Raw genomic sequence first — 12,118 nt, forward strand, 5'->3', positions numbered from 1 at the left:
TATAAAGTGTTTTGAGATTAGATTTTTGACACTTCTGATAATTTATCTCAAAGAATTTGCCTTGGAGCCAGGGCTTTGAGTAAAAAGCATGGCACAAAGAAATTAAGTGTTAGACAATGCAATGAGCTGGGAGCCTACACCCTATTTTTTAAAATGTCTGTTTAGGGATCTACATCTGGGAATCTACATTTAGACTGAAGTACTTCTGAAGATTTTACCCTAGATCTTCTAGACTCATAACTTGTTAATTTGATGGAAACCTACTTATGTACTTAGGTAGACAAAATTAATCTATATTTAATTACTGGATTCAACACCCCCCCTTCCTCCCCCCCCCCCCAGTTCTTTCTTGGGGTGGAGGAAGGGGAAGAACAGTGTAGTACAGTTGACTTAGTACAAAAGCAGCCTTGGTTTGTGAAACACCAGATTTTTCAGTAGTATGAATCAGATTTAATTTCAGGAGATAAATTAAGTCAAGGTAGTCACTGTCAGATGTTTTGATAAGATTTTCCACTGTGAATGACTGGAAACAATTAAAGCCAATTGCTTTATTTTGATGGATATCCATTGTCAAGTCTCACATAAATCTGAACTGTTACTGGTTGAGGATTATTCTTTCATTCTACTTGATTAGGCATGAACATAGTAAGAGCAAAATACATTTTTAGGGCAGTTCTAGATTCTAACTATGACTGGTTTGGCTGCCACTGATGAGCAGATTTCAAGTAGCACAGTTCTGCATGGCTTGATGTTACCATGAGAACATTAGACAAGGTACTGTTAGAATAGAGGCATTTCTTTCAAAGAGACAATATTGAACTTCTTGTGTGCATATAAATACATCCACTTTTTAATATCAGCTATAAATTTATAACTATATATATATATTTATAGCTGCAGGTGCCATGGTAATTTGTCCTTTTATTCCTGCTTTGTGCAGCTTCAAGCCATAATAAGTTTTGTGAGATGTTGGAATAGGACATTTTTCTGGATTTCTCTGGAAACAATGGAAGACTTCCACTAAGATTCATGACAGTGCTTCAAATAATGTGTCCTTGACTGGATGGCTCTGCCTGATTGATATATGGGGATCCTCCTCAGGTTACCATATCTCTGAAAGATGTTCTGACAGAAAATACAGACAAGATTTCTAACACATGTTTTAAGCTGAGCCTGTTATGAAATTCTGTTCTTCTAGAGGATATGGCACTAAAGAGAACAAAACAAAGCAAAAAAAAAAAACAAAACCAGAAAACAACAACAACAAAAAGACAAAAAAAATGTTTTTCACATTTATTAGAAACTTGAGAAATTGGATCTACAGCAGTTCCACATAGCGATGACAAATACCCACTTCTTCTAATGTGCCTAAGTCAAGAGAGCTATCTACCTTGACTTTCGGTATACTTGGTTAAGTCATATGCACTTCACCAGGAAGATTTGCTTATATTCTTCACTGTCTGTCTACCAGTATCTGATCTCTTGATTAAAAAAGAAGAAAAAGAAAAAGGTAAAACACATACTGTGTAAAAAGGAACCATGGTAACATTCATTCTAGAAACTCATGCTAAAATGATTGCGTTATATTTCTCAGTTCTTAGTTTGATCTCATTCAAAATACGGATGTCATTGATACTGCATGAAAATGATAACAAATGTGATCAGTTTGGCTGGAATACATAGCTTGGTTTTGGAATAGGCTGTTACAGGGAAGTGCTGGTAGTGTACTCAGTGTTCTCCTTTAAATAACTGGACATTACTTCAGCTTTTTTTTAAAGTCCTTTGTCGGTCTTTAGATGACTAACCCTGCTTCACAGCCATGAGCTGCATCAGAAGAACCCTCCACCCTGTATTTCATGTTGTTGCTGAAGTGGTTCATGTCCAAAGAATTGAAACTGGGAGACTCTGGAGTCAAGTGAGGAAAGCTGGTAGTGATTCATGGAGTTCATAAAATTCAGATTTCCCCAGCTTGCAGAGAGACTCCACTGGACTCAGATCCACTAGATGAGCCAAAGAGAGCAGAATCCAAAGTGCTATTTCTTAGCAAAATTTGTTGTTTATGAAAAAAAAAGAAAAAGTGTATCTTAAGCTCCAGAGGCTGCTTGAGCAATGCAAATTGCATGAGATGAGCAGATTTCTCTCTTTTGTCTGCCTGCGCTATTCTCAATGGAATATCTAGACAGTGGATGTAAGCCTGAGAGTAATATTAAATATGTTCACCCATTGTGTGAATAAGTTGGTCACTGACATAAAAGACTTTCCTCTGACTTTTTCTGTCATTCTATCAGGATCTGCTCAAGAATAGCTGACTGGACTTTTGCCAAGACTGTACTTGAAATGGCACTTTCATTGTATCAGGATAAGTCTCACTCTCATCTTGTAGATGAAAGTATTCCACAGTGAAGATCCTTGTGAATGTTTCTGGTTCTTTAGCTTTTTATTCTGCATCTGTATAGCTCAAGGTGCAGTGGGATTATAGTAACCAAACCGAGCAGAGCATGAATCACAGCAGCAAGGCTCTGGTCCAAGAGGAAATGACACAGTTTTTTTGGCTTAAAGATGGAAGGAGGCATTTCTTACCACTGTTGCTATTGATGTGTTCATTTGCAGTAGTTAGCCTAATAAATGCATTCTCTCTATTGGCACATAAACTAGATAAAGGGCAAATTCATTTTCCTGGAGAGCTCCCTGACACTTCCAATCTTCTTGCCAGCAGCACCAGTCCTGGCCTGTTTGAGGAGAGCTTGAGGCAGCTGCTCAGTACTTACCTGCAGTCAGTATAGCACTGAGGTGATGATTCTGAATGGGTCTGCTGTGAAGACGTTGTTAGTATTACTGATGTTATTGTCTAATGCTGAATTCCTGGTATAGAACACCATAGAACACCACGTTACCAAGTGCCCAGTGGGTGATGCTTTGATGTGACTTGTGGGAGCAAGGTAAGTACTTCTGTCTGAGTAAACGTGTCAGAAAATATTTATTTATTTATTTATGTATTTTTTCAGTACAAAAGAGATTTCACTCTTTTCCTCACTGAAAATGTGAAATTGCTAAATTATATACTGAGTACCCTCTCGCCGCCCCCCCCCCCCCCCCCCCCCCCCCGCCAGAGATTGTTAGGTATGGAGAGTTCTGGGAACCGAGCTAAAAGGATGGAAGGAAAAACGATGTGCTGTAATTTCACCCAGGATAGCAGTTAAAAGCATGCTTGCTGTTATTTTAAGGATTTAAAGAACCTGATTCACTGTAAGTGAAATCATAATCTGTTATAATGTGTCATAGCAAGATGGGCTTTTGTCTTGTAATTGTTACCTGCTGTAAATATTTCAGTGCAAACATCCTGACTAGCATAGAAACTCTGCCAACTTTAGGCAGAAATAAGAGTTTTTCTTGTCCTTGGGAAAAAGACAGTATTAGTGTAATCCACTATCATAAACTTTGGTTGTCGCTGCGTTTCAAGAGCCTCTTCAAGCAAACTCAAGCCAGTGAAGAACTCTATGAGGAAAAGAGATAATTAATACTACAGCTGCTCTCTGATTTGATGTACTTGTTTCCATTTACTTCCCTCATAGTATGATTCCTGGGTGATATATCACAGGGGAAAAAAAAAAAAAAAGTTAAGGAAGAAGTTTTGAGTGACTTTGCCTTTTATCACTGTTGTATCACAGACAGACACAAAGAGAGGCAATGCTTGAGAGCTGTAAGACACAGATGGGAAGGAAGTGCTAAGTAAATTGCTTTTCTTCTGGCAATTCAAACCAGCAGAGACTCTTGTGAGACTCCACAAGCCATTTGTGGAATAGTTTCTGGACCATCTCATAGGTCTTTCATTTGTTGACACTTCTCAGTACCACGATGCTGTGGTGGAGATTCACAATTTTTCTCTGCAGGAAAGAGCTTTCAGCATTCATTGAGTTCAAAGTGCACAAACTTAAGCAAACAAAAGTACTGGCCATTTGATATTTGTGGAATTATTTGATATCAAGTTTCTAACAAACTTTTGACAGCACAGAAAGTCATTCTTCAGAGCTGTCTGCCTGCCACTTTGACCCTGTCCATCAAGGTGTGGGTAAAGCACAGCACTTCCTCTACTGTAGGGATGCTTGCTGCCCCAAGGCAGCACCCTCACCTTCCTGGTCCTGTTTTGTGGACAACAGCTAAGAACTGCAAATCAGTGCAAAGAAAGTCATCCAGGAATTAAAAATGTTCCGAATAGCTGAACACCCAATTAGTGAACTAATGGGCAGCTACTGTCAGGGTGCATCAGGGATGGTCTGATCCTATCTCCATGTAAGGAGAAAAATTCCAGTGGTTTTGATGGAACGCTAAGAAAGTCGATTTAACTAAACAAAAGACAAAAGATTCTGTCATGACTGAGGAACAAGAGGGGGAAGGGAGAGAATATTCACTGGGTTATTCATGAGTTGCTTGTGCACTAGTGTTATTTTGCTGCTGGAAGGAAGAGACGGAAAAGAGAGAAAAAAAGGAACAATGCAGAGGTAAGGAAAGACTCAGTAGGTGAGAGAAGGAAAGGATCTAAACCCTAAGCTAGCCAGAGACTTTACTGATTAAACGTAAATGAAGACTGAAAAAATGATAACAAAGGGAAAAGGTAGCTTTTGAAAAGTGAATAACAGCAGCAAATGCATAGGAACTCCAGCAAACCCTAAAAAGGAAACTGAAAGCATGCCATGGGGAATGATTAGGGGCTGTGGTTTTCTACTAATAGCTGTAAGAGTTTACATTCAAGAACAACATTTACTTTTTCATTATGCAAAATTTGCCAAGTCTAAGCCTTAACTATCAAGCATTATGTAGAGCAAACGCTCTCAGAACCCTGTTTTATGCAGTATGTTCCCTAAACTAAGAGCTTTTTGTGTCCTTATGTAAAAACTCCAGTTGCTTTTCTTTATATTTAAGTTGAGCAGGGTTAACAAAACTGCCACACTGTAAGTTTCACCTCCGTTTTCCAAAGACTGATAACAGAAACAGAGGACTATTAATATGCTACTGCTCTTTGATTGATACTACTTCTTTGTATGTCCTTTTGTGAAATACCTGTGGTTTTACGTTGCTCTTGGAAACAGCATCAGGAGCAGCACTCACCTGCAGCCCCTGAGGGAGAGCTATGCAGAACCTGGGTATGTTTGTGCATGCCCGAGTACAATCCCCATCAACTCAAACTGTCCTTTAAAATGGATATCCTTTAAAAAGGGTCTTGGGAGGTAAGCAAGATGAGAACCTTGGATGTAAGTTCTGGATCAGCAAGGGAGTGCCTTCAGGATCCAGTACTCATAGTTTCTGCATCAGCCAGGACTCCTGTGAGCATAACCCTCAAAAAGTATAGATATGCACCAGCAGTTCTTCATGAAGAATTTATTTTCACAGCAATTCCATTTTTGTCTGCTTTCTGAGCCTGGTAGTGTATATTAGATTGGCTTCCAAATGGTGATCATATATCAGCAACACTTGATCACTACTGACCTGGATGAGAATGAAACCTGTTCTAGGGTAAATTACCCACTGCAGTTTCATAGAATCACAGAATCATTGAATGGTTTGGGTTGAAAGGGACCTTAAAGACCACCCAGTTCCAGCACTCCTGCCATGGGCAGGGACACCTCCCACCAGACCAGGTTGCTCAAAGCCCCAGCCAGCCTGGCCTTGAACACCTCCAGGGAAGGGGGATCCTCAGCTTCTCTGGGCAACCTGTGCTAGTGCCTCACCTCCCTCAGAATAAAGACTGTATTCCTTATATTCAATCTAAACCTACCCTCTTTTAGTTAAAGCATTAAACTCCTTGTCCTTTCTTTTCACTCCCTGACAAAGAGTCCCTCCTCAGCTTTCCTGTAGGCCCCCCTTAGGTATTGGAAGGCCGCTATGAGGCCGCTCTGGAGCCTTTTCTTCTCTAGGCTGAACAACTCCAGCTCCCTCAGTCTCTCTTCATAGGAGAGGTGCTCTAGCCCTCTGATCATCCTTGTGGTCCTCTTCTGGACTCGTTCTAATACTTTCATGTCCTTCTTGTGCTGGGATCCCCAGAGCTGTATGCAGTGCTCCAGGTGGGGTCTCACAAGAACATTTTGTGACTTAAAGAATACATACAAAAGAGTTACTACACTTTTTAGTTCACATTCAGGAGGTGATATTTCCCATTCCTAGTACACCAATTAAAAAAAAAAGAAAAAAGTACTTGTAAGTTGTTTCAGAGTTCTACAGCAAAACTCACTGACTTATTTTCAAGTTTCCATTCCTTCCCAAATACCCAGGATAGGCCCACAGATGCAACAGTCTGTCTAAGCAAGCTTAGCAGCATAGTGGTGAAATAAATTCCTGACAAAGCTCCAGCATTTTCTGAAAAGCTGCAGTCAAAGTCAATTGCTTTTGTGTGCTAAAAAGAAGGAAAAAGAAATCAAGCCCAACTTCCTTGTTTGTGGGTGATATTTTTAATCTATGCTCACCTTTTTATTGCCCTCACTACTATCATTGTCAATAGAGTAAAATTTATCTTGGCTGTTAAACTGCACTCTCCAACCTAAATGTGTATTTGCATTTCATACTGCTTCAGAGCTTTATAGCTTCATATTGCTGCCCACTTTCTAATTTTGTTAATCCTTATACTATTACTGTGAAATAGGTAGCCCCTTGAATTCTTAAACCTTGTGCTATTGACATTTAAAATGGCTTTGTAATTGTTTTCAAATGCTTATAAAGAAAGGAATAATGACAGAAAGATTGCTTGCTTGCACTTGACCAACATGGCTTAACTAATGTAACTTACTACTTTCCTGTAGCAAATTTAACAATTGAATAATAACATCTTGAAAGTGTGGGTTTAATGGAGAAGCTGACAGGCCATGAACCGCTTAGTATGGCTGAAACTGTCTGTAATTTTATATATTTTCCCAGCATTTGGGGATTCTGTTTTTCTTTCCTCCTTCACCCAAACTAAACAGATCTTTTATACATGTTTATGCTAAGTGCCTTAATGGATTTGGACAGACTCTCCCTGATTTCTAAGATGCAGTCATTAGGTGGTTCTTGGAAGCAGGTGCTATTTATGGGCTGAGCTCTGTTTCCCTGTCTCTCCCTGATAACCTTTTCATCTCCGCTAATGATTAACAATGATGGGGTTTGAGTGACACCAGCACAGCAGCCTCATCTGCACTGCTGGGAAGATTTGTTTCAAACCTGCTTGTCTGTCCCCTCGGGTTTTGAAAAGAGAGGAGAACTGTATGTTGATATAGGCATTAAGTCAATATTTACTTTCAGCTGATTTTCCACTCTCCTCCCTTACATATTTTCTGCAGGTTAATCTCTCTGCCACCTGTCTCTCCTTGTACTGTTGTGCCACTCCTGTGTCTCACATTGACATGAAGGGGCTGGTGACAGTCCATGTGGCTGAAGTAGATCTGGAGAGGCCAAAAAATGCTGTCCATGCTGCTGATAACCATTTTCTTTGCAGGTCAGCCCGTAATATTTCCAAATGCCTAAGAGCAGACAGTACTGGGTAATCCCAACCTAGTGTGCAACTGATCTCAGCATATCTGTGGTATTTTCTAAGGACTGGGAGAGGATGTCTAGCTGCATACTGCCTTGTAAAATGATGCTTGGCCTTGCAAGACATAGATTGACGCAGGGTGGAGCAAAACCCAAGAAGCATTTCCTTTAGCATATGCAAAGCCCACGGCCACATCTACACCTTCTGAACAAAGGAGAGGAAATGATCCCGATGGCACAGGAGCTGTACCAGGCAGGTGTTGGTGCACGGGCACCATATGCTACCTCACCGCCCAGCAAATGTGATGTTGTGTAGCAGACCTCCTGCACCTGACATGCACATGCAGATGGCCTGATTGTACTGCTAAGTACTGCTGCCAGCGTCTCCCCTTTCCTGGTGGTCGAGACTGAAACAAGGACGCTGTTTGATCCATAGCACTGGTTACTTCTGTGACACTTCTGTGTCTATTCAATTTCACTGCCTTTGAGTCTATTTTTTTTTTCCCCAGAAAAAAACTAAATCAGGAATTAATTTTGCTCACATCTTCATATTTACTAATATATTTGTACAAAAACATTGCCACGAGCACCAAAATTTATACTTACTAACCTTCTTTGATATTTAAAATAGACACTATGACTAAGTTGTTTCATGTAACACTTCTGAAATGAAAATAGGTATAAGGGAAAATAAATATGTTCGCAATATTCCTACAGAAATAGTTTATTTGTAATATGATATGAAGTAAATTACTAAAACAAAGATTAGGGCAGTGTGTATATCAAATAGGTACTCAAGGCATATGGAAAACATGGTTATCATTAGTAGGGAAATAATAGAAAAAAGTCTTATGCCACCTACTTTCCTTAGACAGCTCTTTGGTCAACAGTGCTTTGCTTTTCATTCCACATCAGGAATAATTATGTGGCTGACAAACATTAGGTAATAAAGATGTGTGGTCCTCCTGGGAGTACAGGGAATTGTTGCAGAATGTCGGGGTGACACAGCGAGGTTCCCATGTGGCATGTTTTAATACAATGCATTCATGAGAACACTTGGGAGAACTCACATGAACTGTCATGCTAACAGGATTTCAGTAACATTTCAAATAAACAGTGGTGTTGTTTAGAGGGGTGTTTTATAAAGAATCATGTAAAGGCTTGAGGCTTGCATCAAGATTTATAGAAAATTTACATTTAGAGCACTATATCACACTAGAGGAGAAAGATCACATGGCTTTCCCAGTATATCCTCCGGTATAATACTCTTAGTGCCACAGTGTTAGCACGAGTACTTCTGACAGGGTACATATATCTAATTGAGGCCAACACACCCCATCATTTCTCACCCCTATCCACCATTAGGTCTGTGCATTTATACCAGGAACATTACTGTAGCCAGGAAATGGAGAAGAGGTGGAGAAAAATGTATTGTTTCCCAGTGTTGGCTTTTAGCCATTTAAAAGCAGCATTATTGATGAGAACAGGCTTTAGAATGAGAAAAAGAGAAAGAAGAATTTAGAGCTAATCCAGGTGTAGTATTTTAACACATCTTTTTCCTCACCTGAAGGAAAAGGTTTTGTTGTTACAGTGCCCTCCACAGAATCAAGTTTCCTTATCACAGAATCACAGAATCGTCTAGGTTGGAAGAGACCTCCAAGATCACCAAATCCAACCTCTGACCTAACACTAACAAGTCCTTCACTAAACCATATCACTAAGCTCAACATCTAAAAGTCTTTTAAAGACTTCCAGGGATAGTGTCTCAACCACTTCCCTGGGCAGCCCATTCCAATGCCTAACAACCCTTTCGGTAAAGAAGTTTTTCCTAATATCCAACCTAAAACTCCCCTGGCCCAACTTTAGCCCATTCCCACTCGTCCTGTCACCAGGCACGTGGGAGAATAGACCGATCCCCACCTCACTACAGCCTCCTTTAAGGTACCTATAGAGAGCGATAAGGTCGCCCCTGAGCCTCCTCTTCTGCAGGCTGAACAACCCCAGCTCCCTCAGCTGCTTCTCGTAAGACTTGTTCTCCAGACCCCTCACCAGCTTCGTTGCCCTTCTCTGGCCTCTCTCAAGCACCTCGATGTCCTTCTTGTAGCGAGGGGCCCAAAACTGAACACAGTACTCGAGGTGCGGCCTCACCAGAGCCAAGTACAGGGGGACAATCACTTCCTAGCCCTGCTGGCCACACTGCTTCTTATACAAGCCAGGATGCTGTTGGCCTTCTTGGCCACCTGAGCACACTGCTGGCTCGTATTCAGCTGACTATCAACCAGTACTCCCAGGTCCTTCTCTGCCAAGCAGCTTTCCAACCACTCATCTCCAGCCTGTAGCTCTGCTTGGGGTTGTTGTGCCCCAGGTGCAAGACCCGGCACTTGGCCTCGTTGAACTTCATACAGTTGGCCTCAGCCCATCGGTCCAGCCTATCCAGATCCTCCTGCAGAGCCTTCCTACCCTCGAGCAGATCGACACAGGTACCTAACTTGGTGTCATCTGCAAACTTACTGAGGATGCACTCGACTTCAAGACATGCTGGACTTAAGAGGGAGACAGAACTTAGAGGAGGAAGAATATATTCAGGTCTGTTGGGGATAAATTCTTTTCTTTCTAAAGCCCCCAAGGAAGAATGTGAAAAAATATATCTTCTGAGGGCTTGCGGATACAAGAAAACCAGAGACATACCACACATTAAAATGAGAGTGAATTCTGTTGTCTACATACAAAAACTGTCATTTTATTAAAAGCACACTGGTATGTACAATGGTTTTTTTACATGCAACCTGTATTTTTTTTTTTCCCATGGAATAATTTTTTCTGTGGAAAAAAATCTTCTCCCTACAAAGTCCTTTCTTGGCAAAGACCTGATAAGTAAATTTGGCCTGCTTTTATCTCTATGGGTCTATCCTTCAGATTAAAAAAGGGGGATCAAGGCTGAGTTCTCACTGCTTATTGCTATATGTAGTGAAAAGTGATGTTTTTTATATAGAAGTATGTATCAAGGTCCAGTTATGTTCTATGCTATGCAAAAGAATGTCCCTGACATTTGTTAGGACCTGAATGTGAGGGTCCAGAAACAGCTTGAACTGAAAGCAATGTTCACTGCAAAAAGCTTGCTGAATTTTTTGTCTTGGTAGAATGAAGCAGTTCTAAGGTAAAGAGGCAAAATTAAGACTTTTCTACAGCCCCAGTTAATTCTTAGGCTTGCATGTGCAAACAAATCAACAGAAATACAGTAGTAAAAGAGAAGAGAATGGGACTTGAGAAAGTGCCCTGTGAGAAACTTGGAAGGTCAGGCAAGATGGTCAGACTGCAGGAATGTTAGACAGTCACAAAGAGAAAAAGGAGAGGAATAAACCACATAAGTCGTGGGAAAATAAGATTTTAAGTAGAAAAACATGGCTGATTTCACAGAGATTTTTGACAACTGAATGAAGATGGGAGTGAACTCAGGCAGGGAAACTTTGGAGGTGATATACATCTTACTTCATTTTAGGTCACCCATGTTGTGCGTTTCTGTCTAATTAATGGAGAATAGAAATTGACTCATAGCAAAGCGCATACACCAGTGTTTGGTCAGTTTGATTGTTTGCTGCAGCATACAGACTGAATTGACTAGGACTTCATTGACTGTTGTGGGTACAGACACTCAACTCACAGGTACGTGCCTGCATAGATGGAGTTTAAAAATAGGGGCATGAATCTCACTCTGTTTATCGGTTGTATATTTGCTATGTGTGTAAGAAGGTCCTGTTATAATATCAACTTCTAGGGGGATTTTGCGAAATTGTCATGTACAGTACAAGCAGAGAAAACAGGCAATATGCAGGATCCATGGGAATGAGCAAATGGGAATTTGCTTGCACTAGAATAAATTTAGTTCTTTATTGCTCATGAGCCAAAAAAATATGGGGTATCCAGGGACAAAGATTGTCATCTGTGTTATGTGGAGCCATACGCTGTAATACTTCACATCCTGCCATTTATTGAACCCATGTTTTCTCTTGGATTTTCTCTGACACATTTTTTTTTCTTTTTTTTTTTTCTTTTCTGAGTGAAGATGGGAAAAACAGAGAACGATGAATGTGTTTGCATGTAGACACATTTGTCTATATATTGAATGTGTAGTTGTATGCAAATTGGCAGCTTGATTTTCTAGGATGCTTAATAGCAACAGCTGAATGAGACCTTTCAAACACCCAATTCACTTGAAAATCAAGCCACTTATTTGGGTTGCTGAGTATAATTTTAGGCCTTCTATTTTGAAATATTCACACTTCATTTTAAGTGCCACTGAAAGAAAACTGCTTGACTGTGTTTTAACTGGCACATACCAGCATTGCTGCTGTCCTCAACAGCATTAGATCAGTTCAGAAATTATCCTGGCTCCTTCAAAATGTGCAGAAAATGTAAGTAGATCTCATGGTCATAACTCAGATACACGGTTTCAGGTATCAGAGAGGTCACTCTGTTCCAGATTTTGCATTATGCCCATTGCAATGATGTTAGATCATCCAAGTAGTATTTGTTCAGTCACGTCTTAAGGAAGAATTGGACTTCATGCAGTTATCTGAATTGGAATCTGTCCAAGACACCTCTTAACATGACTGAAATCGGA

At 40.4% G+C, this 12,118-nt stretch overlaps 1 long non-coding RNA gene across 2 annotated transcripts in view; it reads left to right on the plus strand.

The window, feature by feature from the left end:
* Positions 1-2,633: 2,633 nt before the first annotated feature.
* Positions 2,634-12,118, plus strand: part of LOC308185298 — a 47,184-nt gene continuing 37,699 nt past the window's right edge. For both annotated transcript variants that reach the window (XR_013943273.1, XR_013943274.1), the window contains exon 1: positions 2,634-2,939. This is a non-coding gene — a long non-coding RNA (uncharacterized lncRNA). The remainder of the gene's footprint in view (positions 2,940-12,118) is intronic.

The sequence above is a fragment of the Anser brachyrhynchus genome (assembly GCF_964034855.1).
Source record: "Anser brachyrhynchus genome assembly, chromosome: Z".
NCBI classification, from domain to species: Eukaryota; Metazoa; Chordata; class Aves; order Anseriformes; family Anatidae; genus Anser; species Anser brachyrhynchus.